The sequence below is a fragment of the Musa acuminata genome, chromosome BXJ1-11, assembly GCF_036884655.1.
Source record: "Musa acuminata AAA Group cultivar baxijiao chromosome BXJ1-11, Cavendish_Baxijiao_AAA, whole genome shotgun sequence".
Classification (NCBI taxonomy): Eukaryota; Viridiplantae; Streptophyta; class Magnoliopsida; order Zingiberales; family Musaceae; genus Musa; species Musa acuminata.
This window is the reverse complement of record NC_088337.1, coordinates 21,089,441-21,105,114: the sequence shown is the minus strand read 5'-3', so window position 1 is coordinate 21,105,114 and position 15,674 is coordinate 21,089,441. Positions and strand designations below refer to the sequence as shown.

Below are 15,674 nucleotides of genomic sequence, written 5' to 3'. Positions count from 1 at the left end.
ATGTTAAATACATAAAAGAAACATTAAATATGTAATTTTAATCTAATATGATTCAAATTATGATAATTATCATTTATCTACACTAATTACACGATTAATATAGTTAATTTTTCACTAATTACTTCTCTTTCACCACTATAAACATGACAAATACCTTAATAGGTATTAAAGACATTAAATTGATATAAAATCAAATAAATTTTGATTTAATCATCATTAAAATAACTAATCGCAGCATTAAATAATTTTAATAAAATTTAATTAAACTTATTTTACTATGATAAATATTATTCAATATTTACTATGCATGAAAAACACTAATCATAATCTTAAATATCTTAATTACTCTCTAATTAAAGAAAACGAATACATACCTCTTGATTAGAAAGTTCTTCCTCTTGATCTTTCCAAATTAGCCTCAATTGAATTCACAAATCGTTATTTTATAGAGTTTAGGAGAGAAAAGAAAAGTTTGAGAGAGAGTTTAAGAGAGTATAATGAAATAGGGGAGAGAAGATTGGTTTAAATAGGAGGAGAAAGGGCTCCAACGGTCAATTTGACCGTTGGAGCACTGTAGCACTGCTACAGTGTGGTAACGGTCGATTTCGACCGTTACCGAGTGGTACCGGTTGATTTCGACCGTTACCGAGTGGTACCGGTCGAAATCGGTCGTTACCGAGTGGTACCGGGCGGTAACGGTCGAAATTTCGACCGTTACCGCCCGATATTAGGGTTTTTGGGTGTACCGCCCGGTAGCGGGCGGTCCGCGTACCGGTCACCTATCGGACCGGTACGTACCGCCCGTACCGGGCGGTACGATTCGGTAAGTCAATCCTTGCCTCCAACTTTCATAGTTTGCAGGTTATAGTAGTCGGCTAATGCATGCACTGTATGTATGATAGGTCCAACATCATCATCAGAATCCATACCTTTATGATCGGAGTCCACATTGTTAGCTTCTAGGTCCTCTCCAATTGGTTCAATCATCAGAAGTTGCCATTATTTACATCGGTGCTCCCTACTCCACTTTTTATTATAGTGCTAGTACAAACCCTTCGCTGATCTTTCCTTGAGTTCTTCTCGGGTTAGCCTTCGGGTGTTAGGGTTTCGGTTGGGAATAGATGAGGGCGGGTGGCTTGTTGTTCATCTGTTTGTTGTCACTTCTGTTTCGACGATTTTCTCTACTGATTTTTTCCTTATGTAAACGTGCAAATGATATTGCAGCGATCATAGTGCGGGGTTGACAAGCCTTAACTTCACACCTAATATATGGATTAAGTCCTTCGATGAATGTACCCACCAATTGTCGTTCAGACCAATCTCTGGCTTGATTGGACAATCGTTCAAACCTGCTCTGATATTCCAATACTGTAGAAATCTGACGAATTTTGACGAGCTGTCCATCAACATTTTCATATTCAGATGGTCCAAAGCGAACAAGAAGCCCTCTCTTGAATTGCTCCCACGAGGGGACTCCATGATAAGTTTCGTACCAATCATACTATTGGATTGCATCCTCATCTAGTTGGATTGAGGTTATTTCCACCTTGGATTCTTCTGGGGTTCTGTGAAAACGAAAATTTTTTTTGCCCTAGGGATCCAATTGGTCGGATCCCTATCTTCCCATCTTGGAAATTCCACTTTAACACATGGGTAGCTTTTGTCATATTCTTGGGGCCATTTTCCTATATCTCTAGATCTATTTAATGCAGAACTTGAACTTCCAACTTGTTGAAACTTGTTTAAGTTCTCCAATAGGCTCTTTTTGAAATCGTTAAGGGTTTCTTGTAGCTAGTTCTCAATTCTGGTTTCCAATGCTTCAATTTGTGCTTTCACTGAGTTATCAGTAGCCATTGCATAAGATTGCAAATATGTAATCCCTAGTTCTTGTTTCTGATGTCTGGTCAAGGGCATCAGCACTGTCGACGCGAAGCTGCCGAGGAAGCGAACGCCGATGGCAGTGCTACGGTCGCTGCGAGGAGGAAGAGTTGCTGCCTTGTTTTTGTCGCTGCGTGGGGTGAGAGCGTCGGGGGATGGAAGGTGACGATGTTGGTGTGGCTGTAGCTACTGCGACCCATGGGAGTGATTGCTGAGCAACCGGGGTTGAGGCTGGGGTGATGGCAATCGGTGGTTGCGGTAGAGGATGCAGAGCAAGGGGGAGGCGACGTTGAAGTGGTCGGGGTTGAGGCTGCGGTGGTGGCAACTGGCGATTGCAGCAAAGGATGCAGAGCAAAGGGGGAGGTGACGGTGTTGTGAATGCCGGTGGAGAAGAGGAATCAGTGGTGGTGCGGCTGGGAACAAGGGCAATCGGTGAGTTGCCCTGTTTCTACAACAGAGGATGTAGAGCAAGGGGGAGGCGTCGTTGAAGCGGTCGGGGTTGAGGCTGCGATGGTGGCAACCGGCGGTTGTGGCAAAGGTTGCAGAGCAAGGGGGGAGGCGGCGGTGTTGTGAATGTCAATGGAGAAGAGGAATTGGTGGTGGCGCGGTTGGGAATAAGGGCAATCGGTGAGTTGCCCTATTTCGGTCGCTGCGAGGAAGTTGCTGCCCAAGGTCGAGAGGCAGTGGTGGTGGCACGGCTGGAAGTAGTGTCACCAAGGGTCGACGAGGGGGGAGGTTTGTTGACCGGAAAACTGTTGAATCTCGGATTTTGATGATGAAGTCAATTGTCATTTGTTATCTAATCTATATGTTGAGATAAGTGTGCAGGATTAACTACGATGAAAGTAAGATATGCAGCAGGAGTTGCGCCGGAATCAAGACAATGATCACGTTGGGAGTTCGAGAGTTCGACGGAAGTTCGGACAGTCGTCGGAGGTTCTGCGGGAACAAATCCGAGAAGTCCATGAGCTTGCCAAAGAAGCTCGTCGGAACTCGCCAAGTGGATCGTCGCAAGTCCAGGAGTTTGCCGGAAGTCCGCAGGAGCATCACCGAGGGTTTATCGGATGATCGACGGAAGTTCGCCGGAAGCTCGTCGGAAGAAGCGATTGACGCACCGGAGCAAGTTGTAGTAAATGTCTTAGGAAATATCGTAGTTAGCACAATGATTAAGTTGGAAATGGGAGGTGATCCCATTAACTTAATCTTGGGGCAATTGGGCCCTTGAAAAACCCAAATTGGGCCGAATGATCAACCCATTCGGACCCTGATTTCTGCTAGGCGGTTGAATCGCCCCAGCCAGGCGGTGGCACCGCCTGGGCTCAATCTTCGAGCGAGACTGGGCGGTGCAACCGCCCCTGATAGGAGGTGGCACCGCCTGAGCTCGGTCTTCGAGCTCTGGCAGGAGGTGCAACCGCCCCTGACAGGAGGTGGCACCTCCCAAAGGCTCAGTCTTCGAGCTCTGCCAGGCGGTGCAACCGCCTCAGTCAGGAGGTGCAACCACCAGATCCCGGAATTCCGGGAATTGACAGTTTTGAGCTCGAAATTCAAACTGGATTGGGGCCTATAAATACCCCACCCTTTCAACACTGAAAGAGCACCAAAAACACACCGAAATCCTGATCGTATTCTGTGATTTTTAGAGCTCAAAATTGTTTTAAAGGCCAAAAGTTTTTCTCCCTCTTTTCTTCCAAGTTCTGATCTTTAAAGAGAGGAGAGAAAATTCTGTAAGGGTTGTCTCTTAAGCCCGTCAAAAGGAGTGAAACTGTAAAAGGGTAGTTGGCCTTCGCCTATTGAAGGAAGGCCTCTAGTAGACGTCGGTGACCTCGTCGGTGGAGGAAGCCAAAATTGGATGTAGGTCAAGATTGACCGAACCACTCTAAATCTCGGTTTGCATTTACTTTGAGCATCTTATCCGTACTGCAAACCTCCTCAATAGCTTACTGCCTTCTGCACATTTACGATCGTGTTTTAAAGTTCAGTATTTTCCGAATCGGCGTTTAGACGTAAATCGCTTTTATCGTACGAACACCTTTTTAATCGTCGAAAGTTTTCCGCTGCACTAATTCACCCCCCCCTCTTAGTGCTCTTGATCCTAACAATTGGTATCAGAGCGGGGTTAACTCTCAAACGGATTAAAACCCAAGAGAGATGGCATACGCCGGAAACCAAGAGGGCCATTCTATTACACGTCCACCCATGTTCAATGGGACGGACTACACCTATTGGAAGACCCGAATGAGGATCTTTCTTATTTCTATGGATTTTGAACTTTGGAATCTTGTCGAAAATGGATTTTCATAGTCTTCTCTTCCAATGATCGATTGGAATGAATTGGAGAAGAAGACTTTCGCTCTTAATGCAAAGGCTATGAATGCCTTATTTTGTGCGCTTGATAAAAACGAGTTCAACCGTGTTTCGGTTTGTGAAACCGCATTTGATATTTGACACACACTCGAAGTGACTCACGAAGGCACAAGTAGAGTGAAAGAGTCAAAAATCAATCTTTTGATACATTCTTTCGAACTTTTCCGGATGAAACTGAGTGAGACTATTGGCGACATGTTTACCCGTTTCACGGATATCATCAACGGTCTAAAAGGACTCGGAAAAAGTTTTTCGGATTTTGAGCTCGTAAATAAGATTCTAAGATCCCTTCCTAAGAGTTGGGATCCTAAAGTCACTGCTATTCAAGAGGCGAAAGATCTAAACAACTTCCCTCTTGAAGAACTAATCGGGTCATTAATGACCTACGAGATGACTTGCAAAGCTCATGAAGAGCAAGAAGACATCCTTCCAAAGAACAGGAAGGATATGACACTTAGAACTTCAGAAGACCACTTGAGAGAAAACTCAAGTGATGAGGACTGTGACGATGACTTGGCACTTCTAACAAGAAAATTTAAAAAATTCATTAAAAGAAACAAGTTTAAGAATGAAACAAAAAATAAATTTGAACCCAAGAAGGACCAAGTTATTTGCTATGAGTGCAAAATGCCGGGACACTACAAGAGTGATTGTCCTCAAGTCAAAAATAGAACATCAAAGAAGAAGGCGCTCAAAGCAACGTGGGATGACTCGATCACTCGAGCGCGTCCGAAAAAGAGGAGTCCAACACCGAGCAAGTTGCTCATTACGCCTTAATGGCCATCGGGGAGGAGGTAACGAATTTAATAGATGCAAATTTATCATTTGACGAATTATTAAATGTCTTCCATGACTTATTTGATGAATGCAAGATTATTAGTAGAAAATACAAATTGCTAAAAAAGGAGCATGATAGTCTTACTTGTAATTTTGACAAGTTAAAAACTGAATATCATGATAGTTTAGGTTCATGCATAAAATGCCATGATCTAGAAACTCTCCAAAAGGAAAACTTGCTACTTAAAGACACCTTGAAGAAATTCGAGGTTAGTAGCAAGTCTTTGAACATGATCCTTGCAAACAAGGGTCACGTTCCCAAAAGAAGTGGAATCAGATTTGTGAGAAGTCCTCACCAAAATCCAACCACCTTCATAAAAGGCCCCATCTTACATGTTCGACACCAAAGCAAATGCAACTTTTGTTGCAAACTTGGACACAAAATGTATTATTGTCCATTCAAGAAAATTAGTCCGAACAAATTAATTTGGGTTCCTAAAGGAACCATGATAAATTCTATGCAACATGATAAACAATGTAGATCTATTTTTGAGGCACCCAAAAGCAAATGGGTACCTAAAGATCATCCTTTCTTGTAGAAACCTATACCATCGCAAGCTAGGAGCAAGAGATGGTACCTTGATAGTGGATGCTTAAGGCATATGACCGGAGATCCATCTCAATTCTCTAAGCTCACTAGCATAGACGAAGGCTATGTCACCTTCGGAGACAACAAGGGTAAAATCATTGGCAAAAGAACCATAGGTAACAAATCCAACTTCTTTATTGAAGATGTTTTGTTAGTTGATGGTTTAAAACATAACCTATTGAGCATTAGTCAATTATGTGATAAAGGATATATTGTCAGATTCGAATCTAATGCTTGTATCATTGAAAAACCACACAAAAACACGTCTATGATTGCATTAAAACAAAATAACGTATACACTATTGACATCAATGATTTGTGTAATGAAATGTGTTTTTTGGTTTTGAATGAGGATGCTTGGCTATGGCATAGAAGATTAGGTCATGCTAGCATGAAACTAATCACTCAAATATCATCTAAAGAACTTGTAAGAGGAATTCCTCATATCAAGTTCATCAAAGATAATGTATGTGATGCTTGCCAATTAGGTAAACAAATTAAGGGTAGTTTCAAATCTAAGAATCAAATAAGCACCTCTAGGCCCTTACAATTGATCCATATGGACTTGTTCGGACCAATCTCTACATCAAGCCTAGGAGGTAGCAAATACGCCTTCGTCATTGTGGATGACTATAGCAGATACATATGGACTTACTTCTTAAAACAGAAAAATGAATGCTTTAGATATTTTACCAAGTTTTGTAAACTTGTTCAAAATGAGAAGGGTTCTATGATTTCGTCAATTAGAAGTGATCACGGTGGTGAATTTCAAAACCATGATTTCCAAGAATTTTGTGAACTCAATGGATACAACCATAATTTCTCTACTCCTAGAAATCCTCAACAAAATGGAGTAGTAGAAAGAAAAAATCGAAATTTACAAGAAATGACAAGAACCATGTTGAATGAACATAGCCTACCCAAATATTTTTGGGCCGAAGCCGTAAACACTGCATGCTATATTTTGAATATAGTTCTAGTAAGACCCTTACTCACCAAAACTCCCTATGAGTTATGGAACAACAAAAAATCCAATGTTTCATATTTTAAAGTCTTTGGGTGTAAGTGTTTTATCATTAATGAAAAAGATAACTTAGGAAAATTTGATGCTAAATCCGATGAAGGAATCTTTCTTGGTTATTCTTCGGTTTCTAAAGCTTTTTGTATCTTCAATAAAAGAACTTTAATTATTGAAGAATCCATTCATGTTGTTTTCAATGAGATTTCCGAAATCAGGAAAAACGATTTTGATGATGATGTTAATTTTGATTCCTTGAATTTAAATGAAACCCCGTCTCCAACTAGCAACTTGGATGCATCTACTTCCGAAACATCCTTACCCAAGGATTGGAAGTATGTAGATGCTCATCCTAAGGAGCTAATCTTAGGAGACACATCAAAGGGGGTTCAAACACGTTCTTCTCTTAAAAATTTTGGTGCCAACGTCGCTTTTCTCTCCCAAATTGAACCCAAATGTGTTGACGAAGCCATGAAAGATGATTCATGGATTATCGCAATGCAAGATGAATTAAATCAATTTGAGAGAAATGAGGTGTGAAAGCTTGTTCCTAGGCCAACTGACCATTTAGTTATTGGTACTAAATGGGTTTTTAGAAACAAGCAAGATGAATATAGTATCGTGGTTAGAAACAAGGCTAGATTAGTGGCCAAAGGCTTCAACCAAGAAGAAGGTATCGATTACGAAGAAACCTTCGCTCCTATGGCTCGATTAGAAGCCATAAGGATGCTCCTTGCCTACGCTAATAGTAATAATTTTAAGTTGTTTCAAATGGATGTTAAAAGCGCTTTTCTTAATGGCTTTATTTCCGAAGAAGTCTATGTTGAACAACCTTCTGGATTTGAAAATAATAGCCTCCCTAATCATGTGTTTAGATTAACTAAAGCTCTCTATGGTTTAAAACAAGCTTCGAGGGCTTGGTATGAGAGACTTAGTTCTTTTCTTATTGAAAATAATTTCACAAAAGGCAAAGTTGATACTACATTGTTCATCAAGAATTTTGAAAATAATTTTCTCATTGTTCAGATTTATGTTGATGATATTATCTTTGGTTCTACGAATGAATCTCTTTGTGAATATTTTGCTAAAACTATGAGTCTTGAATTCGAAATGAGTTTAATGGGAGAATTAACATTCTTCTTAGGCTTACAAATCAAACAACTAAGCAATGACATCTTTATTAGTCAAACTAAATATGCTATGAATTTGCTAGAAAGGTTTAATATGAATAGCTCAAAAGCTATTAACACTCTTATGAGCACCTCCACTAAGTTAGAAATTGATGAAAGTGGAGAAAGCTTCGATCAAAAAACTTATAGGGGCATCATAGGAAGTTTACTTTACCTCACTGCAACTAGACCAGATATCATGTTCAGTGTAGGACTTTGTGCTAGATTTCAATCAAACCCTAAGATATCTCATCTCAAAGCAGTTAAAAGAATACTTAGATATCTTAATGGTACCACAAATCTAGGATTATGGTACCCAAAATCAGAGAATCTTGAGTTAATTGCTTATGCTGATGCGGACTTTGCCGGCTGTAGACTAGATAGAAAAAGCACGTCAGGAACATGTCAATTTTTAGGACATGCCCTTGTTTCCTGGTCATCTAAGAAACAAAACTCGGTTGCACTATCAACAACCGAAGCTGAATATATTGCAGCAAGTGCATGCTGTGCACAAGTTGTATGGATGAAAAACATCTTAGAAGATTATAAAGTTCATCTTAAAAATATTCCCATTAAATGTGATAACACAAGTGCAACATGCTTAACAAAGAATCCTATACAACACTCAAGAACAAAACATATTGATATTAGACATCACTTTATACGAGATCATGTTACTAATCATGATGTGATTATAGAGTTCATTGATACTAAACATCAACTAGCTGATATTTTTACAAAACCTCTAAGTGAAGAACAATTTGATTTCATAAGAAGAGAATTAGGAATGTTGATGTGTCCGAATACATAAACTAGTTAAAATTATTTTTCGGACTTTATTGAATGATCAAATCACTTAATTACCATTACATGCCTAAATAACATGTTGGAAATTATGTGTTGAATACAAAAATTTCCATAACAATAAGCATGTTTTGTCTTCATGATTGTATTTGAAAATCTATAGCATAGTCTTGTCCGACTGCATGAAAGTGTTAATTTCATTTTCGGATTCGTTTAACAATTGGTATCCTAACAATCGGATTTTCTCATACACTTATTATATGAAAAATATTTTTCTGAAATGGATTTGATGAAATGATTCCTACTTATAAATTCCATATTGAAATATGGATGATAGTGTTTTTACTTGCAAAGATTTGTTTCACATACATATCTTGATCCTTGTAAAAATGAAGCATAATTTAATCTCTCATCGATTTTAACTTCACTCAAAGTAAACTCACAAATAGCCTACCTCCTTCATGCAAAAAGATTATAACAAATAAAAAGGAAGAAGTATTCAAAGCGATCTACATATCATGCTTTCCTTTATATGCTTGTATAATTGATTTCCTATCACTCATTATTGGAAAATAACATGAACCTAGTAAAGGCATGAACAATTATCACACTTATGCTCAAAATTTTCTTATATTATTCTCCTGGTATCACAATTACCACACTTTTTGTTGATGACAAAGGGGGAGAAATATATGAGTATTAATGCTATGCTATGCCTTGTTTGTATCGTGTCAAGATATCAAACAAAAAACTTGCATCGTAATTTTACGTATTGATATCTTACCATGTGATGAAATGCAATAATTGCTAAAACATTTGAAATGTGTGCATCATGTAATGATATCAAAATCTTACTTCGTAGTTTTACATGTTGACATCTTACAATATGATGAATTGCTACTATTACTATCATTCAAACTTGTAATGTAAAATTTGAAAATGAATGTCAAGCCTTGACATCATCTTCAGAGAGAAACATCATGATGGGAATCATGATGGGAGTATTGATAAGTTTAAATGATTTTAACTTATCAATATGTCTCTTGAATTCAAAGGTTTTGAATTCAAGAATGACTTATCTCAAGTATGACATATAGACAGGGGGAACTCCATTATCAATTGATTGTCATCATAAAAAAGGGGGAGATTGTTGAATCTCGGATTTTGATGATGAAGTCAATTGTCATTTGTTATCTAATCTATATGTTGAGATAAGTGTGCAGGATTAACTACGATGAAAGTAAGATATGCAGCAGGAGTTGCGTCGGAATCAAGACAATGATCACGTTGGGAGTTCGAGAGTTCGACGGAAGTTCGGACAATCGTCGGAGGTTCTGCGGGAACAAATTCGAGAAGTCCATGAGCTTGCCAAAGAAGCTCGTCGGAACTCGCCAAGTGGATCGTCGCAAGTCCAGGAGTTTGTTGGAAGTCCGCAGGAGCATCACCGAGGGTTCATCGGATGATCGACGGAAGTTCACCGGAAGCTCGCCGGAAGAAGCGATTGACGCACCGGAGCAAGTTGTAGTAAATGTCTTAGGAAATATTATAGTTAGCACAATGATTAAGATGGAAATGGGAGGTGATCCCATTAACTTAATCTTGGGGCAATTGGGCCCCTGAAAAACCCAAATTGGGCCGAATGATCAACCCATTCGGACCCTGATTTCTGCCAAGCGGTTGAACCGCCCCAGCCAGGCGATGGCACCGCTTGGGCTCAGTCTCCGAGCGAGACTGGGCGGTTGCCAACCGCCCCTGACAGGAGGTGGCACCGCCTGAGCTTGGTCTTCGAGCTCTGGCAGGAGGTGCAACCGCCTCAGTCAGGCGGTGGCACCGCCTCAGTCAGGCGGTGGCACCGCCTGAGCTCGTTCTTCGAGCTTTGGCAGGAGGTGCAACCGCCCCTGACAGGAGGTGGCACCGCCCAGAGGCTCAGTCTTCGAGCTCTACCAGGCGGTGCAACCGCCTCAGTCAGGAGGTGCAACCGCCAGATCCCGGAATTCCGGGAATTGACAGTTTTGATCTCGAAATTCAAACTGGGTTGGGGCCTATAAATACCCCACCCTTTCAGCACTGAAAGAGCACCAAAAACACACCGAAATCTTGATCTTATTTTGTGATTTTTAGAGCTCAAAATTGTTGTAAAAGCCAAAAGTTCTTCTCCCTCTTTTCTTCCAAGTTTTGATCTTTAAAGAGAGGAGAGAAAATTCTGTAAGGGTTGTCTCCTAAGCCCGTCAAAAGGAGTGAAACTGTAAAAGGGTGGTTGGCCTTCGCCTATTGAAGGAAGGCCTCTAGTAGACGTCGGTGACCTCGTCGGTGGAGGAAGCCAAAAGTGGATGTAGGTCAAGATTGACCGAACCACTCTAAATCTCGGTTTGCATTTACTTTGAGCATCTTATCCTTACTGTAAACCTCCTCAATAGCTTACTGCCTTCTGCACATTTACGATCGTGTTTTAAAGTTCAGTATTTTCCGAATCGGCGTTTAGACGTAAATCAGTTTTATCGTACGAACATTATATTTCAGTTTGCGCTTACATTTTAACTTTCATCATAACTGCAAACTGCCTTCATAGATTTCCTTTAACTACATCTCGCTTGATTACAAGTTAAAGAGATTTACGAATCGGCTTTTCTACCGAAATCGCTTTTATCGTACGAACATTTTTTTAATCATCGAAAGTTTTCCACTACACTAATTCACCCCCCCCCCCCTCTTAGTGCTCTTGATCCTAACAAAAACAGCTACGATGACCCTTTCTTGCTCGAGCAGGATGAGGTGGTCTGTTGGCCGGGAAACAGTGGCGGCGTTGGCGTGGGGTTCGCCGAGGGCTAGGATCAACGAGGGGGTGGTCCGTTGGGCGGGAAGCAGTGGCGGCTGTGGTCGCTGGCCAGCGAGCAGTCGACTCTGTTTCGCTAGCCGAGCTTCTTTCTTGCTCGAGAAGGATGTAGCTGCAGAATTTTTTCTTTTTGATGATGATATCTGCAGCGAGAACACCGAGGATCACTGCTCTGATACCAAATGATAAGACCCTAGGGTTTTATCATGGAAGAAAGGGGAGAAAAGGGGATGATCACTTCGAGGGGATCAACTTCCTTGATCACTTCGAGGGGATCGGTCTCCTAGGGTTTGTCAAAAGACTGAATAATATTTCATTGTTTGCTGAAAAGAAATAGTTACATCTCTATTTATAGAGTTCCACCCAGAGTCCATCAGGACATGGGCTCTTAATAATAAATAAATATTAAATAAATTTCTATTCGACTCTTATCGAACTAAATGAACTCAACAAAATATTATTCAAAAACTTAAAAAAAAAGAGATTCTAACATCATACTTCTATGCAGGAACACCCGGAATGGGAAATCAAGAATGGTTGTGTGTTCTTTCAAAAGGCAAAAGAATCTCAACCTTGCAAAGAAATACCCGCGCTGCAACTGATCAACCAGACATTGAGTTATGCCAGAGAGTTGGAGCGCATCGTTTAAATGAAGTCCGTGGTGGCAATTTATAGCGTCCTAAAACACTCCAGCTTTAGTCGCATGGCTTCTTCAACCACAGACATTTTTGCTACGTTGTTTCTTCCATTTGAGCCAACGTTGCTTCGCATCATCTCTGGCAATTGGTAAGAAGATTGATCGGATTTCGACTCCAAAACCACTTTTTATTGTGTTTCTTTTGAACAATGTGATGCAGATCTCTGAATAGCTTTTCATTATTTTATTGTGTCCATCGGAACTAGAAAAAGGAGATCAGCATTTGTGCGTTATCCGGGAGTGTATGCAGGAAGTTTCACATGCAAGCCTTGGACTATAGTTTATGTTTATGTGCAATTTGTTGATTGGCACATGTTGTCCATGCGAAGTTCTCCACTCGGATTTCCTACAAATCAAAATCCACTCTTTTCAGTCTTGTTCGCAGCTTGATATTGCACTACTTAATACCTGTACACTGAATCACTGTTTCAATTTTGTTGAACTTTATGCGACAGCCCGCTGTCTGCCAGCATACCGTATCGTAAGGACTACAATTTCGTGTCGTAAGTGATATTGTACTGATTGCTGCCCAATGTCAATGCATTAATATGTACTGAGTTCTAAAAAATCTTTAAAATATGAAAAATAAAGAGAAACGTCTGGTATAGGTCCTGTACCGAGTGTATTGGATGATGTATAGGATGTGCATATCATACCGGACAAACCTTGCCATCTCACGCTGTGTTTGTCTTGTCAACATTTTTTACTGTATATAAAGTAGTATAAGACATAGTAGGTTCTTCGGAGTATTTTGCCGAAGATGGAGACCGACACCCAGGAGATGGGAACACCATCGCACAGAAGACCACAGACAGCTTCCTGTGAGCCCGTCGGCTTCATCGTCTCTGTCGTGGAGATAGTTTACGACTAATGGAACAACAACATTACCGTAACCCGTGCACAATGATGGACACCTGAACAGGAACGATGTTGATAACGACTTACTGGCTTACCGTCTTCCCCACGATAATTAAGCTGGATTTCTTCCGCACTGTGATTCCGGATGACTCGCTCATGTCCATCTCCTCCACTCTCATTCCTTCCGGCAACTCCCAGTCGAAGTGGTACAGCAGACTCGCAAGAGCGAGTTCCATGGTGGCGACTTGCAAAATCTATTCCAGGACAGCCTCTGCGGCCTGCTCCAAACGGTATAAGCTGGAAGTCCTGCCCTTTGAAATCGACGACGTCGTCGATGAACCTTTCCGGTCGGAACTCCTCGGGCTTCTCCCATGTCCCAACATCCCTTCCGAGTGCCCATGCATTGATGAACAAGGTGGTACCTATTGAAATTCTCAATTAAACTCTGTAATTCGATTTAATATTCTTAGTTGAAATAGAAATCATAATTTAAATAATTTTCTGATCTTTTTCTTGTATTTATTTCTTTAAAGTCGAGAAAATTTCCATAGTAAGTACCTTGTGGGACGTGATAACCCAGCAGCTGGGTGTCTTCCACCGTCTGCCTCGGAAACAGTATAGGAAACGGAGGGTGCAACCTGAGAGTCTCCTTGATCACTGCCTTTAGGTACTGCATCTCTTTCGCTGCCTCCTCTCCCAGGTTTCCTCTCGGACCGACAACCCTTCTGACCTCCTCTTGCGCTCTCTTCATCTCTGCCGGGTGCTTCATGAGCTCCGCCATCGCCCACTCCATCGCCACGTACGTTGTCTCCGTCCCCGCGGCAAACATATCCTGCATTCACCAAACACTATCAAAACTAGCCCGCGTTGCATCCTTTTCAGGATAACAAAGCTGACGAGAAGAAAGAGCTACCAAAATAATGGCCTTGATACTGTCCCTGCCGAGTGACATGACATCAAGGTCCTCTTTATCGTCCAGGGAGATCAATATATCAACCAAATCGTCCATGCTGCTGTCCTCTTTATCGTTATTATTACCGCCTCTCTGACTCGTATGCTGCTCTAAGACTTTCTCGATGAAAGAATCAATTGTCATGGCAATCTTTTTCACCCTTCCATCCATTCCATTCAACCAATCGATCCACCCCAACCATGGGATGTGATCCCGCAGTGGGAACATCCCCATCACTGCAGATAGCTCCGACATCAAGGAGTGGATTTGGCTTCCACCCTCCTCGGTGTACTTGCTCCCGAACGCCACCTTGCAAAGTATGTCGCACGTGAGGGCGATGATCATGGCGCTCATGTTCACCGCCGCACCGGAAGCGGCGCGGATGCAGTCAACCAGACGGGCCACCTCCTCTTCCCTTACCGAGCGAAAGGAGCGCACCTGTTTGGGGCTGAGCAAGTGGAGGACGCAAACGCGCCTCATCTGCCGCCACTTACCGCCGTACTGGGCAAAGGCAACGTCCTGGGAGCCGTAGAAGAGCCTGTCGCTCAGGCTCGAGAGTGGGCGGCCGGAGAAGGCCAGATCTCGGGTCTTCAGGGCCTCCTGCGCACCCGCCACCGAGGAGACGACGACCGTAGGGACGCGGCCGAAGTGGAGGAGCATCACAGGGCCATACTTCTCGGACAGCCTTGCCAGTGAGTGGTGAGCGAGGGAGCCGAGCAGGTGCAGGTTGCCGATGATCGGAAGCCTTGGCGGGGTCGGAAGTTGGCCGGGTTTCTTGGCCGCAGTCCAGCGCAAGAATAAGAACAAGGAGAGGGTGGCGGCGAGAAGGGAGGCACCCACCCACGAAAGAGAGACTGTTTGGAGCATGGAAGACATGACTGATGGCGTAGCAGTGACGATGGTGGATCTTCTTCTTCTTTTCCAGGAGGCTGTCTCTAAGATCGCATGTTGATCGTACCTAACAGTGGGGGGGGGGGGGGGGGGGGGGGGGAGCAAAGCCTTTTCAGGGACCTCGATCTACTTCTCTCTCTCTCTCTCTCTGTTTTTTTTGTTTCTTTCTTTCTTTAGCTTTTGCATGACACCTGTTTTAGAATATTTTACGAAGACTTTCTTCACCCCTCTGAATATGGACATTGTATCATATAAATACACGAGTAACACATGCGAGGATAAACAATAGATTTTTCTGGTTTTATTTAACAACGAAAGCACCTAATTGGACAATAAAAAATTCATTCGTATCATTTGAGAATCTTCATCAACGATTACCACTTGATTTTAATCGAAATGTTCCTTAAGACTATGTCAGACCTATTTATTTATTTTTATAGTGATTGCTCGAGACAGTACTAAAAACTCGTAAAGCCTCTCTCCGATGCCACGCGAGCCAATCCAGTGCATGACCACCATCCATGCGCTAATTTAGGTGTTAAAAGGAAATCTCTTGACCATCTCCTGGCATTAGTTTTGCAGGAGCTCTCTGGAACGGATGAGTTTTTCGACCTTGAAGAGGACCAAACTCATTCTCTCTGACCAGCAATTCTTCACCGAGACTAAAATTTGTGTCACATCTGACGCACAATAAAGCAAGTCGATTTAGCTCTTCCGTGTTGAATTGATAACCGTATAACTAACATCCAGAAAGAAAATATAGGAATGAGTTGATTTAACTCTC

At 41.8% G+C, this 15,674-nt stretch overlaps 1 long non-coding RNA gene and 1 pseudogene across 2 annotated transcripts; one reads left to right on the top strand and one right to left on the bottom strand.

The window, feature by feature from the left end:
• The first annotated feature begins 210 nt into the window (after positions 1-210).
• Positions 211-12,561, top strand: LOC135597265 (uncharacterized). Its single transcript, XR_010481167.1, has 2 exons — positions 211-12,278; positions 12,396-12,561. It is a non-coding gene; the product is annotated as an uncharacterized LOC135597265 (long non-coding RNA).
• An 80-nt stretch (positions 12,562-12,641) lies between these two features.
• On the bottom strand, positions 12,642-14,969 carry LOC135597263 (cytochrome P450 71A1-like; annotated as a pseudogene). Its single transcript, XR_010481166.1, has 3 exons — positions 13,961-14,969; positions 13,606-13,879; positions 12,642-13,469 (listed from the first exon to the last, which is right to left on the bottom strand). The product of XR_010481166.1 is annotated as a cytochrome P450 71A1-like (transcript).
• Between the last annotated feature and the right edge of the window lie 705 nt (positions 14,970-15,674).